The sequence below is a fragment of the Gavia stellata genome, chromosome 12 (genome assembly GCF_030936135.1).
Source record: "Gavia stellata isolate bGavSte3 chromosome 12, bGavSte3.hap2, whole genome shotgun sequence".
NCBI classification, from domain to species: Eukaryota; Metazoa; Chordata; class Aves; order Gaviiformes; family Gaviidae; genus Gavia; species Gavia stellata.
In genome coordinates this window covers 774368-793000 of record NC_082605.1, presented here as the reverse complement: position 1 = coordinate 793000, position 18633 = coordinate 774368, and the positions used below count along the sequence as shown (strand labels likewise).

Here is an 18633-nt window from a genome sequence, read left to right as displayed (position 1 = left end):
TTACTGCAGATGTAGTCATCATCTCCTGTACAGTGCCAGCACTGCCGGGTCCTTCCCCACTTCCCAGATGCTGTTTGCAGAGGGGACGCAGAGAAGACCGGGTACTCACAGGGCACATCCTTCTGCATGGCACCTTCATTGATCAGGTGGCTGAACCGCTGCAAATAGATCTTGATCATGTTCTCAATGGTGTCCCAGTCACTACGGGGCAGGGCTGGGCGCACCCAGGGCTGGTAGAAGCGGATGTTCCAGGTGTGCTTATCAAGAGAACCAAGCTCAATGTCTTCCAGCAGGCCCAGCCCCTCCGTGTCCACGAAGGAGGTGTTTTGGAAGGTGGAGGTCTGGAGCAGCCGGACAGTGAAGGTCCCTACATGAGACAGGAGTCAACAGGGGAAGATGGGAGTGGGAGGAGAGGGCTGGGGAAAGTGGAGGGGCTGAGGGACAGGTCCCCAGGGTTGCAGGGACCTGCAGGCTCCCCATAAGCCCCCTGCATCCTTGGCAGCCCCAGCTCCCACCCCCTGCAGCCACCTCGGGTGGTTGCATCCCTGCCAGGGAGGAAGTGTGGAGCCAGGGGACAAGGAGGGGTGAGGAGGCAAGTGCCCAAGATGGGTGGGGAGCAGGAAGACCCTCGCCTGTGGGGTCCCATGGGGGCATGGGAGCAGATGTGGATGAGCCAGGGCTCCCACTTACCCTCCAGGTCTGCCCATGTCCCAGAGAGGAGGAGGAGGTAGAGGATAAGGAGGAGGAGGAGGCAGCGGTGAGGGGGCTGCATGGTGCCAGCAGCGGGGCCCTCAGTATGCAGTAGTGGGTGCAGCAGCAGGAGGAGGGAGCTGTGAGAGATGTGACCGCGTGCTCTGCCAGGGCAGCTATGCTGGTGCTAGTGGCCCTGGCAGCCAATGGGGCTGCACTGAGGTTTTGGGGAGGGCCCTGAGGCTCCCGGTTGGTGTGGGCTGGTCTGGGGCACCCTGAGTATGGCTGTGAGTGCTGGGGGAATTTGGGGGAATTTAGGTGGGAGCGAAGCCATCCCACTGGCTGCAGGAGGGGTCCCTCATTGCTGCGGCAGCACCTTGGCAATCAGGGCAGTATGGGTGACCTGGCCCCTCTTCTCTACTCCCATTACAGGTGGAGGTGTGTGTGGGGGTTGACCCTGGCTAGGCGCCAGATACCCACCAAAGCCACTCTATCACTCCCCTTCCTCAGTTGGACAGGGGAGAGAAAATGAAAGGCTCACGGGTCGAGCTAAGGACAAGGAGATCCCTCACCAGTTACCATCATGGGCAAAACAGACTCGACTTGGGGAGAAATTAGTTTAATTTATTACCAATCAAAATCAGAGCAGGATAATGAGAAATAAAGCCGAATCTTAAAAACACCTTCCCCCTTCTTCCCAGGCTCAACTTCACTCCTGATTTTCTCTACCTCCTCCCCCCGAGCGGCGCAGGGGGACAGGGAATGGGGGTTGCGGTCAGTTCATCTCCTTCTGCTGCTCCTTCCTCTTCACACTCTTCCCCTGCTCCAGCGTGGGGTCCCTCCCGTGGGAGACAGTTCTCCACAAATTTCTTCAACGTGAGTCCTTCCCATGGGCTACGGTTCTTCAGGAACTACTCCAGTGTGGGTCCTTTCCACAGGGTGCAGTCCTTCAAGAACAGACTGCTCCAGTGTGGGTCCCCCACGGGGTCACAAGTCCTGCCAGCAAACCTGCTCCAGCGTGGGCTCCTCTCTCCACAGGTCCACAGGTCCTGCCAGGAGCCTGCTCCGGTGCAGCCTTCCCATGGGGTCACAGCCTCCTTTGGGCATCCACCTGCTCTGCCTTGAGGTCCTCCATGGGCTGCAGGTGGGTATCTGCTCCACCCTGGACCTCCATGGGCTGCAGGGGCACAGCCTGCCTCACTATGGTCTTCACCAGGGGCTGCAGGGGAATCTCTGCTCTGGCATCTGGAGCACCTCCTCCCCTCCTTCTTCACTGACCTTCGTGTCTGCAGAGGTGTTTTTTCTCACATATTTACACTCCTCTCTTCTCTGGCTGCCGTTCACAGTTGTTTTTCCCCTTTCTTAAATATGTTATCACAGAGGAGCTACCACCATTGCTGATGGGCTCGGCCTTGGCCAGCGGCAGGTCCTTCTTGGAACTGGCTGCGTTGGCTCTATCGGACATGGGGGAAGCTTCTAGCAGCTTCTCACAGAAGCCACCCCTGTAGCCCTCCCACTACCAAAACCTTGCCATGCAAACCCAATACAAGGTGCCACCTGGCCATGGGCTACATCCACTGTCCCTGATGGGAATCTCCCTTACTGCCATTCATGCCCAGCATGTCTGGCCCTGATAGCACAGACATCTCCATCCACTCTGTGCTGCCTACTTAACCGGGCAGGTTCACCCTGACGTGCCCGTCTTTCCTGCAGGGGAGGCGAACCTCATTCCCACAGCCTGGCCACATACCTGGGCTCCCCATGCCCTCAGGATGTGCACTGGCCCCATGCCTCTTTGTCACCTCCTGGCCATCCCGCAGCCAGGCCATGCTAATGGGCCATGGGTAGAAGCCAGTGATGTGGCAAACCATCAGGAGCAGAGCTGGGCCAGGTGTGCCTGCGACGACCATGGCCATGAAGGTCTCTGGAGGGCAAGAGTGAGGAGAGCTGGTGATATTCCCCGACCCCTTGGCACCGCTGGCTTGATCCTGGGGAAGGGGCTCCCCAGGTGTGGAATAATTGCTGGAGGTAACTTAGGAATTAAATTTATATTAAAGGTACAGCACTGAAGAAATCTTCAGGGTGGAGTGTGGCGAATATGCAAGGAATCCATCCCACAGCAGTTCCCTAGGAAAGCTTAGATGTTGGCAACACCAGGGGAGCTTGGTGCGCTGACTCTAAGAGAAACTACACGGAGGGTGGAGCAGAGTGAAGACACCGCGGCCAGGCTCTGTGATAAGACGGGAACTGGAAGGTACTATGGAACTGACAAGCTGCATATTTACTACCCTGAGCTGCGTATTTACCACCCTGAGCCAACAGTCTATCATTTTTTTGACAAAATACTATCCTTTGGGTGAACTTTGCTCATTATAATCTCATTATAATACCAGAAAACACACCTCCATCCCAAAGCTACCCACCTCCAAGGTGCGACCACCCCTCATTAAGCTTGCACTCTGGATTTTTCTTAGTCTATATCTTAACAAGTAAAACGAGAAACTTGTACACCAATTATAATAGAGGTATGTATGACTAAAGTCACTCAAGCTCCACCTGTAAGGACAAATAATATAAAAATGGCTTAAGAGAGGAAGGATGCCAGGGAAGATACCATCGCAGACCACCTCTGACCCCTGGGATCAGTCGATGGGCTGAGCCTCTCTTCCCCCGCACAGGGACGCCTTTGGGTAAGATTCAAACACTTGGTTATACCGAGTGCTTCCCCGGGAAACTTAGAAATCTCTATAGAGTTGCTTTATAACTTAACGCATTTGTAGCCAGGCTGTATTACTAATATTCTTGGTATTTGCACATGCTTTGCAAGCAGTAATTTTATCACCGGCAGTCCAAAAGAACTTGTGTATCTGTTGCTTCAATAAACTGCACTATTCACTAATCTAGCCGTGAGAGTTCTCATTGAACGCCACCAAATCCCTTAAGTGTGGCCATGCTAGTTCATGGAACGCGACTAGACTGGAAGTGTATGGTATTACGAGTGTAGCCGTAATTGTGACAGTTCAATACATTGAACGCGACCGGACTGGTAACACAGACAATTGGGCATCACTTAGAATCTCAGCCCAGCCGCCCCCAGCCCCTCTGATATCTGAGGACAAGCTGGAACACAAGGGGGTTTATTTTCTGCCAAATTGCCTTGCCCTTTAACGCGACACCAGGGAAGAGATGATGAGCAGTTCCTGCCTGGCCCATGGCTGTGGGGTCAGGGCTGGAGGAAGTGGCTCCTCCAGGAGCCCCTCTCGGGGATTGGGAAGTGGATAGGCTGGAGCAGCTGTAGTGTGATAGTCCCCAAGGGGAAAGACGGGCTGCGGGGCCTGGAAGGGACTGTTTCCCACTGACAGTCATGGGACACTTGGAGCGGCGGCACTTGGCCGGGAAGGAACCCCAAGCTGGGACGGGGATGGGACCATAGTCCCCCCACTCTGAGGCCCATTCCAGGGGGCTGTGGTGGATGAAAAGCCTCCTCATTTCCATGGAACTCCATTCATGCCCTGGGGCCTTGGAGCTGCATCTCTGCTTCTCTACACCCCACAGTGCTGGGGAGCTCCAACTCTCCCACAAACGCCCCCAGGAGAGGGCCTGGGGCTGGGCTGCAGCCTGGCACACCCCTTTCCTTCCCACCGTCTTTGGTGGGGAGCCTTGACCCCCTCCTCAAGTGCCCCCTGGCAGTGGGAACAGGAATGGTGGGGCCATCCCCCTGGTCTGTCCCCATTGTCACCAGTGTCCAGTGCTGGAGGGACAATGGGGTGACCAGAGCTGGCCTCACCCCCACAATGTCCCCTACCCACTGCTCCTCCTCCCCGGCTGTCCCCTGGTGCCTCCCCCTACCCTGCAGTTTCTCTTCCCCTTTCCTGGGGGTGCCTGCGTTGGGGGCGAAGGCAGAACCAAAACCACAGCCAAGGGGAAGTTTGATGTGGGGCACCCTGGTAACCCCCAAACACAACCGGGGCCAAGGTGTCCCCTCTGCAAGGTTGCACGGCACCATGTGACCCCTCTATGCACAACTGGGACCAGGTGTCCCTGCTCCATGTCTTCATTTTGGCTGTCCCCAGCTGTGGTGGGGACATGGGAAAGGCCCATATGGGGCTGCTGCAGGCTGAGTCCCAGCACCCCATGACACTGAGTCAGATATGGGGAGACAAGGGCACCAAACCCCTTCCCTTCCGCGGAGCTGTCCCACAGAGAAGTAGGGACACTGCGGTGGCCTGGCGCGCCCAGAAATGGCACCAAGGGTCCCACTTCCCCAACAGCTCACCTCGGCGTCACCCAGGGGATGCCCGGCCATGCCACCACAATGTCGACATCCCTCCCGGCAGGGCCACCAGTGCTGGGGTCAGAGGAGACTGTTTGGCTGGTGGGATGGCGAAGCGCAGCCATGGGCTGGCCAGTGAGGGAAGGGGGAGGGGGATGTTTGTCCATGCAGTCCTATGACGCGACCATTTGTCCTCACGGTCCCCCCTAAGGTGACCTGTTGGTCACTTCTTGCTGAGCAGCTGACCGGCCATTAGCAGGCTTCTGGCTTGTGCAGGTGCCTGGGAGGTCACTGGTGGCTGAGTAGCTGATAGGGCAGGAGCAGGCACCTGCCTTGTGCAGGTGCATGTGATGTCACTGACACCTGTCCTCCCACTTTGCAGTCTCCACTTCCCTCATTATCATCACAGGTTACAGTTATTTCCTTTGATGCAGTGGCAACGACATGGGAGGTTGCGCTCAGTGCACAGCCATTTCTTTTGGCCACTCCTTAATCCCTAAATTTTTATTCTGCTCCTTCTTCCTTCTTGCTTATTTCCTTTGCTTCAGAATGGGTCCTCTATGGCCACCGTCCCTTTAGGGAAGTACCTTCTGTCATGGTCTTATTTATAGGGCACAGTGCCTTTGGGGTGTACCTACTCTTCCATGGAGCACCTCCTATTGCTTTGCCCTTGCTGTTCCTTTTTCTGGGTGTTTACTTCTCTTTACTAAATACGTTGTCACAGAAGTGCCACAAACTCCTCTTATTCAAAGGAGGTGAGCTGACTGGAACCAGCCATCATCAGCACAGGACACTTCTGTCATTAAGGCACAGCTGTCATTAAGAAACATATAAGAAACCTGGTCATAACCCTGCCTCCATTTGGGAACTGCTTTTAACTGAGAATCTTGTCCTTGGCTCCCATCTGTGCTACACAGGAGCTATGTCGCAGCTCTGTTTGTGGCAAGGTTGTACCTCCTCATTCCTGACACCAGTCCTGTCCCATTGGCTTGACTGGATCTGAATTGCCACCTCAGATTTGCTAGGTGATCACTGGACTCCTGGCTGATGCTGGTTACAAGCTCCAGACCTGATTCTTACTCTGAGTTTGCTGATTTGACTTCCTGGCTCCTTGTTGGTGATGTAGCAACCTTTGTCCCGTGCTGTAACCCTCAGTTCCTAGCTCACCTTCCCTTGTAGAGCAGCCAGTTCTTGACACCATAGCTGTCAATGGAATACAGTGGGTTTACCCTAGGGCCGCCCAGGGAGCATTTGTACAGGAAGAATGATGTATTTGTAAATCTTGGCCACCTGGTCTTTGCTGGAGCTACGCCAGTTTCACATCAGCTGGAGACCTGATTCTTTGTCCTCAGTGATGCTAAGTTATTTTGTCCTTGTTGTGAAATGAGACATTTTTCCCAGTGGTTTAAGTGATCCAAACTACAAACTGGTTTTATATCCCATTAGGTAAACTGTCCAACTAGTCAAATTGGCTTTGATCCACTGATATATTTTAGGCTGAGAAGCCTTTCACTTTCAAAATTATTCTTCCCAAGAATGGGATGAATCGTACCTGAGAACTGCCTGCCTCTCTCCACTAAGTGTTGATGGAGCCCAGGTGGCCAGACCCACGCAAAATGTGAACGTGCCTATTGGCACAGAAGATGAACCTCTTCATTTCCACCCCTCCCTGGTTTTGCTTTTTAATGATGCCTGTCTTCTGTTCATATAGAGACCTAAAGCCATCTAGACACCAAAATGAAGTGCCTCAGAGTGGGGGACAACTTACCATGGGTGATTTCACATAATGATACAACTTGCCCTGTTTCTCTTAGTATGTGCTGGTTTTGGCTGGGACAGAGTTAATTTTGATTAACTCTAACACTACCAGCTAGTATGGGGCTGTGTTTTGGATTTGTGCTGAAAACAGAGGGATAACACAGGGATGTTTTAGTTACTGCCGAGCAGCGCTTACACAGCATCAAGGCCTTTTCTGCCTCTAACCCCACCTCACCAGCGAGTAGGCTGGGGGTGCACAAGAAGCTGGGAGGGGACACAGTCAGGACAGCTGTCCCCAACTGACCAAAGGGATATTCCAGACCATAGGATGTCACGCTCAGCATATAAAGCTGGGGGAAGAAGAAGGAAGCACATACTAAACTTTGAATGGGTTTGGTAGTACACAACACTTAATTGCTTCCCTCATATTTCTTGGTTAAAGTTTGCTGAACAAACACAGAAAGTTGGATATTTCACAGTAATGAAAGACACCTCAAGGGAGAAACTACCGTCAAGGAGCAACGTAGACTTTTTGCCTCCCCTGTACTTTCATTTTCTCAAATACAGAAAGTTGAACAAACACAGAAAGTTGGATATTTCACAGTAATGAAAGACACCTCAAGGGAGAAACTACCGTCAAGGAGCAACGTAGACTTTTTGCCTCCCCTGTACTTTCATTTTCTCAAATACAGAAAGTTGAACAAACACAGAAAGTTGGATATTTCACAGTAATGAAAGACACCTCAAGGGAGAAACTACCGTCAAGGAGCAACGTAGACTTTTTGCCTCCCCTGTACTTTCATTTTCTCAAATACATCCATCATCTCCCACATTACATTATACTATGGGTGTAAAAACAATTTAAGGTTTCTCTTAGCTTTTCAGATAGCTGAACTTAAGTCTTGGTATAAACTGTAGCAACAGGCTGTCCCCCTATAACAGATGTAAATGAGTGCACTTATCAATCCTGATACTAGTTAAAGAAACCTTGGTAGGTGTGAATTGTCTAGCCAAACAACATTGTCTTTATTGTAGGTGCTAATAGCTGAGCTACTTTAGTGGAAGAAACATTCATTTCAAGGACACAAGTCATCTCATACTAGCATAAGTTTCAAAGCTTGGGGAAGAGATTCATCCCCTCAAGTCACTATTTCTAAATATTAACTGTAAAGGTACAAACCATTTCCTAATTGCAGACATCTGGTGACATTTGACATACCCAAGGATAATGAGCATGGCCTTGACTTATTACTGCAGAAGGCCAGGTTTCACATGTCCTTTCTGCCACCTTTGGTGGCACAAGGCACCAGTGCATGGGCAAATGAGTCAAACCCCATCTAAAAGCTTGTGCAGAAATCACTGAAGGGCTGATTGCATACGTCTCATCTGTTAGCAATGGAGCTGTCACCCTAGACTAGAGGTGTCTGATGTCATTTTAGGTGATCCAGCATCTTTTTCCTGCTTCAAAGCAGTTCAGTTTTCCTCTGTCATTCCTCTCAGCCTCAGGCAGACATGTCAGATAGCCAGGGGCATTTCTGAGCACACTAGACAGATCTGTTAAAACAAGCGAAGTAACACCTATGTGTCTTTTCCATGAATGCCTAAAATGAGAGAGGATGAACCCTAACCATGGAGTTTAAACATGCTATAAGCCTAAGGGGAGAAATATCAGGACCAATTCATTCTGTGTTGCAGGGTGATGGAGGCTCTTCAAGTGGTTAAAGGAGAGCAATGTTAAAAAAAAAAAAAAGCCAGGGAATGCATCTGAAAATGAGCAAGACTTCAGTTCAGTCTAACACAGTGAGTGATAACAACTTGTCCTCAAGCATGGAGAATAGGGTGGTTCTTTCCCCCTGGGCCTTTCATCCCATTTTGTCTAGTTGTCTGGAGATTAAAGCGTTGTTCCAGAAAATCCTGCTATCCAATGATTAAGAAACAGAAGGTAGCTACCCTTTATTTAAGGAAGTGTTTCTTGTTTTCTTCTCTAATTGGCTACACAAAAACCCTCCTTCCCAACTTTCTTTTTATGAGCATTTTCTTCAAAGCCTTCTTCACATCTTGATTTCTTACGCTGCAGATCATTGGATTCAACATGGGAGTTGCCACACCATATACCACTGGTACAATTTTGTTCATATTCAAGGAAGTCCTTGCTGTTGGACTCGAACACATGAAAATCCCTGCCCCACAGCACAATGAGAGAACCATGAGTTGGGAAACACAAGTGGAGAAGGCTTCAGTAGAAGGGGTTTTCAGGACGATGATGACAATATAGATGTAAGACATAGCAATAGGGAGGAAGGTGCCCAAAATCACCAGAGAAAAAAGTATCAATATCAACTTTTGCATCACATACGTGCCCATACATGTCAATTGCAGCAGTGGTACAGTATCACAGAAGCGGTTAACTACACTGTAGCCACAGAAAGGTAAACCGGTCAGTAAACCGGCAGGCATCAAAGGTGACAGACAGCCTCCAATCCAGCAAAGGAGGATGATCTGGGTGCTTGTTCTTCTACTTGTAACAGTAACCTGAGGCTGTAGCATATGGCTGTGTATCTGTCACAGGCCATCACTGCAAGTAGGAAACACTCAGCTATCCCAAGGATGAAGAAGAAATAAGACTGCAAGACACAGCTTGCAAAACAGATATTCTGATTCCCACTTAGCAGCATGGAGAGCAACTTGGGGACTGTGACTGAGGTATACGTTATACCAGGAAGGACAACCACAGGGAAAAATACATGGGTGTCGGAGATGACATTCCAGATGTAAAGCCATGATGATGATAATGTTGCCTATTATGATGATGAGATAAAGAACTAAGAAGAGAAAGAAGAGTGACAGTTGTATTTCTCTAGAGCTGGGAAGTCCCAGGATGACAAACTCTGCTGGGGAGCTATGGTTGTATGACTTTCCTATGGCCTGCAAGGGTAAACAGCAATAGCATCAGATGTTGTGCATGCTTTTCAAAAAAAAAATTCTGGGGAGAGGTGAAGTATGTTTTCCTTTCCTGACTGCATACGCTTTGCCATATTCATGGTGAAAGTCTACCCAGGGACGTCTGTATATGACCATTCCTCCGATTAGCCGGAACTGAATCAGAGAGAAGTAAGATGTCTACAATATGAGCCTTTGGGATAAACAGTTCATCTCTTGTTTCCTCCTCTGTATCTCAGAAATACAGTTCTTCATAAATTTTAGGCTGGGATTCACCTTATCTAACTTTAGACACCTTCCAGGTAAATACCTACCTGTAGTAAAAGGTACCCAAAGAAACAGGCACCTATGTGTGGTTTTCCACTGTGCCATTCCACTGCCCTGTTTTAAACGACTGCATTTGGCAGGGCGAGTCCTTGGCTGGTTCTCCACCTGTTTTGAAGGGAACCAAGGATGAATGGCTGACATGTAGACGTTCTGGCTGCCTGCATGTCCTAGATGAATTCTCCCCTCTCTTAGAGGCGGTAGGATGGGATTCCCTTGCCTAAATATGAACATTAAGTATTTTTAAGGCATGCTTGCACACCTGATATGGTTTGCAGATGCCATTTTAGAGCAGGGCAGGCTTTCTGAATGTCTTGTGTCATACCTGGCACCATGGTGTGGATTTCTGGGAAACATATGTTTAGTTCTCTGTATCCTTCCTAAACTTATAATGGACCATACCCTAGAGTTCTACAATGTGGCCATCTTTCTGTTGCTACATGTTTAGCCACCTCTTATGGCCAACAGGAAACAGAAGGTATTTATAGGGTTTGCTTCTTATCATTTCATGTTACCTGAAAAGTAAATTAACATAATCCTGCAAGTGTCCATTTAAATCACCTTGCTAAGTCAAAAACTGTCCGTTCAGAATTTCTTGCAACAGAGAAGAAATAGCTGTTTCCTACAGGTCATAGAAAGGTCTAGTTTTCATAATCTTTGAACAATGGGGTCGCAAATTATAGCTCTGTATTATTATGAGGACCAAGGCAGAGTCGTAAGCTTGGATGGAACATCATAGCAACCTTGATTTCAACAAAACTATACCAGTTTGCCTGGGAAGGAAAAGGTTTGTGATTAGGAACAGGACACAGCTGGTTTTGTGAGCAAGGCTGACCAACTTATAAAAAATATAGAGATGCAATAATTGATGCATGATTTTTCTACAAATGCATAGCTGTATAGAAATTCTTATCTTTTTAATAGATGCTTAGTCTACAGCAGAGAGATTCTCTTTTCTCATCCTATTTTTCATTGGTTTATATATAAGTACCTACTATACCTTTTCCCCTGTTTAAGGCATTGAAATTTAGGTATGACTAAATTATCTGGTTTGCTTCAGCATTAAGAAACACAAATGCTCACGATGAATGTTGCTGAAACAAATTTTCTGTGGATTTCTGAAACTCGGAGCAGGACTTCATAGAGACGTAGAAGTGAACTGTCTCCCCAGGCTTTCCTTGTAACAGATGATGTTGTCTTGTTTAGTATCAATGGAGTCCAGGCCTGTTGCAGGAATTATGCAGCTGCCACTTAGTCCATGTTAGGAATTATGCACATGTCACCTCAACAGGGCTCGGCCCCAGGTTCCTGCTTGAAGAAGACAAGTCACCAATCCACTGAGTAAATAAGTGGTTTATCTATCCGACATGCAGAGCAGCTCGAGCTGGGTGCCTCCAAAGAGGGACCTCTACTGCAGCTCACACACCCCAATTATAGCCGTACCACCCATCACCAGATCCCCAAGTCCAATCACTTAATTCTGGTCGGTGGTCTCTTGATTTCTTACTGGTTTTCTTGATCGCTGGGCTGGCCTTCTTCTGAAGTTACCTGATTCGCTTGGAATTGTTTCCTTGGTCCTTTTCTTCTTCATTCTGCTCGCATCTGCTGGTTTCAGCTAGTTCTGCGTTTGCAGCATTAGTTTTATGAAAAATTTTACTCTCAGACAGCTCTTGCAGCCTAAGGCTTCAACTACTTCAGCTTCTAGTGCTAAGCAAGGCTATTAATCCTAACAATTCTCAGCAGTCCTCCCTTTGTTTTTATAGGGACACCTGCTTTATAACGGTCATCAAGAAAGGTACGTCTATACCCCTGCATACTCCTAAGTATTATTTTTCTCAGACAAGTCTGAAAACATTGAAAAAAAGAACAAGAGCATAACAACTACAGGAAGCAACATCTTAATAAGAGTGGCTAATAGGCTTGATAACCAAGAATTAAGCTCCCGATGGCTGAACAGTGTTTCTCACCAATCTTTTGAGGGGCCTGGGTGTGGATGGGAAACTGACAACTGCAAGCAGAGGCATTAGGGGAGGAAAAACGGAGTTGGTCCACCATTGCTTGTACGGAGGCAATAGCCAAATTAGAGTTAGCTGCTGTACTATCACTAAAAAGTGTCAAACAATAGAAGAAGCCCAGGGAATATATGGTACTTGGAGTTGACCTGCTAGGGTTGCCACACATTTTGGCACAATTGTTTTAGTTCGTGATGAATGTAGATATACACAAAGTATTACGAAAAGGACGCAAGGAGCTTAAAGAGTATCAATATCACAACTTCCCACAACTGTCAAAACCTATAATCAATACAAAGGCTATATGATTAGACATAAACAGGCTAAGCAACCACGGATATCTATAATTCATCAGGATGTTATTCCTAAACTGTCAATACCCTGTATTGTTGCAAAGCTCTTCTAACTGTTAGCGGCTGGTGCAGCCTGCACAGCACCAGTTTATGTGTCTGGAGGCACCTTCTCTAGTTATACTTCCTCAACTTCAACCCTGTTGACAACATTCCCAATGACCTTTAAAACAATTAGTAGTACACCTTCTAGGATGACATGGACCACAATTGTTACAGGATAACCGAAGCCAGCCGTGCTGATAAAACCTGAGTTCTCCTCCTCTTGGGGGATTGCTTGGATGTATAGCAGCTCTGTATGGATGATGAATACACCAAACAGGACACTGTCCTCTTTTAACAGCGTCCAATGGCCCACTTGGCCATGCAGCAGGAGCCTCTCTGGTCCAGGTACCTCTAGAAAGGAAACAAAAGCGACATGGTTCCAGAATTCCTTCCTCCTTAGGGAATTCGAATGGTTCCAGCCTTAACTTCCCTGGAAGGATTGGTGGGGTTCTACGTTGCTGGTGGTTATTCAGTTAACTAATGTTCCTTAGGAATTCATTTAACGTGTGGGTGATGAAGCCAATTCTCTTTCCCTGTAACTTTTACAGCAAAATAAGCAGTTAATAAGTATATAGACCCTCCCATTTAGGGTCCAACTTTGTTTTGTGAGAGTGGATTTTTGTCATCACTGCATCCCCAGACTGGATATCATGTACTTGCGTTCATGCTGGAACCGACTGAAACCATTGGGTTTGCACCCTATTTTGTTGTAGATGGTTTTGTATCCCCAATACAAATCTGGTAACTCGTTCATCTCCATCTAAGAGGCTGGTCATAGCAGGGACAAGGGTCTCAGGTATAGCTAAAAGCCTGGCAAACACGATTTCTGCTGGTGACAAGCCTAGAGGTTGGCGAGGAGTATTTCTGACATCCCATAACAGTATTCCTAAAACTTCAGGCCATTTCAAACCTACTTGACTACAAGTTCAAGCAACTTTATTTTTAAGAGTCCTGTTCAATTCTTTCCACCTGTCCTGAGGACTGCGGATGATATGGAACACGCAGCTGTCGCTGTCTTCCTGAAGTTCTATAAACGTTGTTTAGTACTTCGTCTGAAAAATGAGAACTTCTACCAGATTCTATGGTTTCAGGTATTCTGTATCTGGGAATGATTTCCCACAAGAGTGCTTTGACGACCCCCACAGTATCAGCCTTCCTGGTGGGAGAAACTTCTACCCATCCTGAGAGTTGATCCATGATTTCCAGCAGGTGCTTAAGTCCACTCACGGGAGGCATGTCAGCATAATCTATTTGCAGTCCTTGAAATGGGACGTATGCCCATGGTCATCCTCCAGCCTCCTGTCTGGGCTTTGCATGGGAAAAATTCCAACATGTGGGACAAGAACTCACAATCCTTATTACTGCCACACTTATTCTGGGGGCTGCCCACATTCTCTCAACCTGGTTGACAATTGCTGCCATCCCTCTATGTGTTTTATCGTGAAACTACCTAGCAAAGTCATTAAATATTTTCTTGGTAAAATGGGTTTTCCTCCAGTAGTCCAAATTCCAGTTTCATCCTTCACAGCCTCTCAATTTTCCCATCGAGCCCGTTCTTCCTGAGTGACCTCTGCATATATTTGGGCTGGATTATTAATACCTGGCCAATCATTGGTAGAGAGACTTGTTATGGCGGTACACTCATATATGGGTTGGTGGGGAGCAGCTTTTAGCTGCTCTACCTGCCAGTTCATTATGCCTTTCAATTTTGCTGGATCCTTTGGTATGAGCTGGACAGTGTACTACAACGATTTCCCTTGGAAGCTTAATAGCTTCCAACAGCATTCCGATTTCAGTCCCATTAGAAATATTTTTCCCTGCCAAGGCAAGGAATCCTCATTCTTTCCATAGCATACCCATTGCATGACACACCCCAAAGGCATATTTAGAGTCAGTATAAAGAGTTACTCACTGATTACGTCCCCACCAGGTTGCTCTTGCTCATGCAGTTAATTCAGCCCCTTGGGCACTCACTGAGGGCTGTAGATGTTCTCCTTCAAGTACCTCTAAGTCTCTCAGCACTGCATAGCCCCGTGTGTCATTTTTCCATTCATGTAGTATGAAGATCCATCAATGAAAAGGGTTAGATCCCAGTTCTCACACAGAAGCACACAGAAGCACAGAAGCCAGGAGCACAATCATGATGCGGCTCACCGTCACAGGAAACAGGCAGTAAAGTTGCTGGTTTCAACGTATTACATCTTTTTAAAGTAATATCATCCGCATTTAAAATCGTTAATGCATAACGACGCGCTCTTTGTGGGGATAATGCTTGTGTAGCATGTCGTTTAAGAATCAGTTCCACTTCATGCGGGACATACGTGGTTGCTGGGTGACCCAGAGCTAATGGTCTGTTTCTTTCTATGACAGTCGCTGTTACTGCTATCGCTTTAACACAGGAATTATTCCCGGCTGCTACAGGATGCAGTTGAGTTGAGTGATAACCCACAGGACGGCAGTGTGGACCCAGCTGTTGAGTAAGGACTCCACTGGCCACTCCTTTGTTCTCGTGCACAAATAACTCAAAGGGCTTGGCATAATCCAGTAATCCCAGTGCCAGAGCAGAAGCTAAAGCGCCTTTTATACCTTGGAAAGCCTTTTCTCTCTCTGGACCCCACCATATTGGCTCCACTTCCTCTGCCTTGGTAGCCTCTGTCAACGGCTTGCTTAACTCCCCTAGCCCCAGTATCCAGGATCTGCAGTATCCTACTGTGCCTAAAGATCCTCGCAGTTGTTTCTTTGTTACCTGTTGAAGTATTTCTACAACAGTCTAGACCCATTCTGGGTCTACTAATCTTTGTCCTTCTTTTAATATAAATCCTAAATATTTTTCTTCCTGCTGACACAGCTGAAGCTTAGAAAGAGATGCACGGTGACCTTTTTCTCCTAAAGTGATACATAGACAAATAGTGTCTTTCAAGCAATCTTCGTATGTCTTGTTGACAAGTAACAAACCCTCTACGTATTGTACGAGCGTAGAACCTCTAGGTAATATAGTATCTTTCAAGTCATCTTTAAGCAAATGGGAGAGTATCGTAGGAGACCCAGTGAACGCATAGGGCAAGCGGGTCCACATTAGTTGTTGGCCTTTCCCTGTAAATGCCACAGATGCTGGCTGTCTTCTGCTATAGGAATACTAAAGAATGCGGCTGTTAAATCAATCACAGTAAAATATTTTGCCCAATGTGGAATTTGCCCTTAGGTTTGAAATTGGAAAGCGATATATTGAAAAATTGAAACAAGTGCAGGTCTTGCTTGCTCCATAGGGTTTTCTATTCCTGCATTACTTAGAAACATTTCTCTTAAACTACCCAAGTAGCCTGCTGGATTCTCATCCTTGAGCCGTTTGCATGCATGAACTTTAGTCGAGTCTGTTTTCCCAGGACACTTGGGAAGCAGCACTCAAAACAGAATCTCTGTGCTGTTGAAGATCAGCGTTTGGAACAAGCTGTACTGGCTGCTTGGCTGTGTCATACAGCCTTATTAAAGTTCCTTGTGGCACTGCACCTCTCTCAAGCTGATCCCTATCAGCCCTGGCTAATCGTTATCTGAAGCTCCTTAAATGTCTCAGGACTCGATGTTGATGGTGTGCATGGACCACTTGCACATGTGCACGTTCATGCTTCCGAGTACAAGACTCCGAGTGAAGTGGGTTTTGTTGTGAAATAAACCCATCCCTCCCTCCTGCGCGTAGTTTTCCTACTTGACTTAACTGCTTTAACATTGCAGTAGCCTTGTAGCTACTCGCAACTGCTGAACTCAAAAGCGAATGGCAGCGACACAGGTAAGCGGATCGCTGAACGGCACAAGTGCCAGCCACTCATGTCACCCAGAGCGACAACTTCTTCCTTACCTCTTGTGGCCCCAACTCAGCGTGCGGCACTCCACCCATTCTGTGTCTGAAGTAGAGACAAAAGAATTCCCAACACCCAAAAGCACCTAAAACCATCCTATAAAGCGAGAGTTGCCATTTAAGCAAAGACATGACACGCACTGTTCTTCTGGCATCGTTTTATTGCCACAACACTGTGACACACATCACTTCAATGCTATTTCCTTTGGCATAGTACAGAAATTCCTCTCTGTTAATGTGCATCTAGCATTGAATGCATCGCTGAAAGCTGCATGCATTTCAACTTGAACACGACGGCTGCTCTCCCGCACTCTCCGCCCACAGATTACTGCGCCCCCCCAACACTTTGCTGCTGGAGAAGGAGGGCCGAGCGTCCCAGACGCCCCTCCAGACCGCCCCACACCAGCCTGCGGCACACGGTGCCTCGGGGGCTGCCCCACTCAGCTGTGCAGCGGCAGGGCCGCCACCCCGCAGCCGCCTAAGCCGGAGCCGCCGCCGCGGCCCTGAGGCCTGAACCCGCCGCCGATTCCGGGTGAAACCGCCGACAGCGGCCCCCTCGCTTCCGGGTGCAACGTGCAGAGCGTCCCCCAGCTGCTTCAGGGTGCAACGCCCAGAGCCGTCCACCGCCGGGGAACGGAGGTGTCCGGGCGGGAGCGGCCCGACCCGTCGCCCACACCCCGCACGGGGCTCTTGTGCCTGTGACCAGCCCCCGTGTGGGGCCCGTGTCCTGTCACCGCCTTTGTCGCCCTGGTCACGCTGGCTCTCGGGAGCCCCAGGCACTGTGGAGCAGAGGGACCCGATGAGGGACCCTCGGTGGAGGAGAAGCGGAGCGGGGCACGCTGACGCTGGTCCTGAATGAGTCCAGAGGCCTGGCAGGGCACACCCACGAGGGAGCTTCCTCGTGTCCGTGCGGGAGCTCTCTGTGACCTTTGGAAGGCCCTGGGCGCTTTCCTTCTTACCGGTGCCCAGGCCAGCACAACTGTTGCACTCCCAGCTGGCCGTGCTGTTCCTCAAATAGGAGCAGCGTCTGTGGGTGCCTTCGGCAGTGCAGGAGCAGCACAGGAGCAGTTTCCGGGACCTGGGAAAGCAAACGGGCTCGTGGCTGTGAGGACAAAGTGGCCGCAGCATGGGAATGCGTGGCAGAGCTCTTGTACTTAGTCCTTCCCCTTCGAGCCCTTGGCAAGAGAGAGACCCCCTACAGAGCCTCGGGGTGCAGCTTTGGCAACTTACCCCTCTTCTCTGCCTGCTCCCTGCCTCCTGGACAAAGGCACTCACTGACATCGCAGCGGCTGTGACTCTCTCATAATTGTTCAGAGGCACCATCGTCCTCCCATGATGGTCCTCTTGACATTACCGAATATTGTAACGAAGAAAACTCTCCAAAACAAATGATAATTTAAAAAGCCGACATTGGTTTATTGCAGCTGGGTGCATGGGGGATTGCTCCTCCTAACATGCACACCGGGTTAAAATCATGACAGGTATTTAAAACAATTAACAAAGTTAGTTACGCCTACTGGTTCTACCCCTTAATTAACTACTGGTTAATACTTTTCTTACTTCATCTTGAAGCTATAGTTCTCTTTTAATTCACCACGCATGCTCAGAGAGTAGGGGGCTTAATTGGGCTGGGGGCTTTTCTAGCTAGGAGGTGTGTTCTTTAGCATTCTAATGAGATTATAATGAGACAGGTTAACTCTAGGGCACTGTTTTGGCATCCCATTTTATTTTTCTAAGATTCGTCCTTGTGTTAATTGTTATTGCTAGTTAGTAGAGAGTCAGTGAAGACAGCCTTTATCTTTAATACGTCTAAGTGCCAGGTGCATTTGTTGTGAAGTATCTTCTTTCCATTCTTCTTGCTTGTTTTTGACAGTTGTTTTTCAAGATGTTCGGTAACATTGGCAACGGAAGGGAACATAGATGAGCCCCTGCTGCCCCTGCACAAGGCAGATGCAGGGCATCCTTGCTTTTCCCTCCCCCCCGGCCCTGTTGCCAACTCCTCTGTGAAGGTGAAGCCCAGACTCACGGGACAGCGGAGGGGCAGGCCTGCAGAGGCAGTCCCTGGCGTGGCACAGCACTTGCACCTTCCTTTCTTGTGAGCTGGGAAGGAAAAAAACCCAACCTCCTGGGGATTCAGAACCCTATGGTGAGCATTTCCATCAGAAATCGATGTTCATTTTGACAACGCAGGCAGCAGAAGCAGGAGAAGCCAGCGTGGATAGCCTGATTCTGGATGCAGCTGCCCCTGTGGAACCAGGCGTGTTTGCACGCTGGGCACACCATGGTGTCGCAGGACTTTCTGTTCTCCACAAGGTCCAGGCAGATGAGGCAGGTGGTGTTCACCTCCGGAGCCGCCTCCACTGCCTGCTCTGGGTGGTGCTCCCAGCA

The 18633-nt window shown here is 48.8% G+C and overlaps 1 protein-coding gene across 1 annotated transcript in view; it reads right to left on the bottom strand.

The window, feature by feature from the left end:
• The window catches only part of LOC132317903 (T-cell surface glycoprotein CD1b-3-like), a 118225-nt gene that overhangs the window by 1157 nt on the left and 98435 nt on the right, over positions 1 to 18633 (bottom strand). The window lies entirely within an intron of this gene.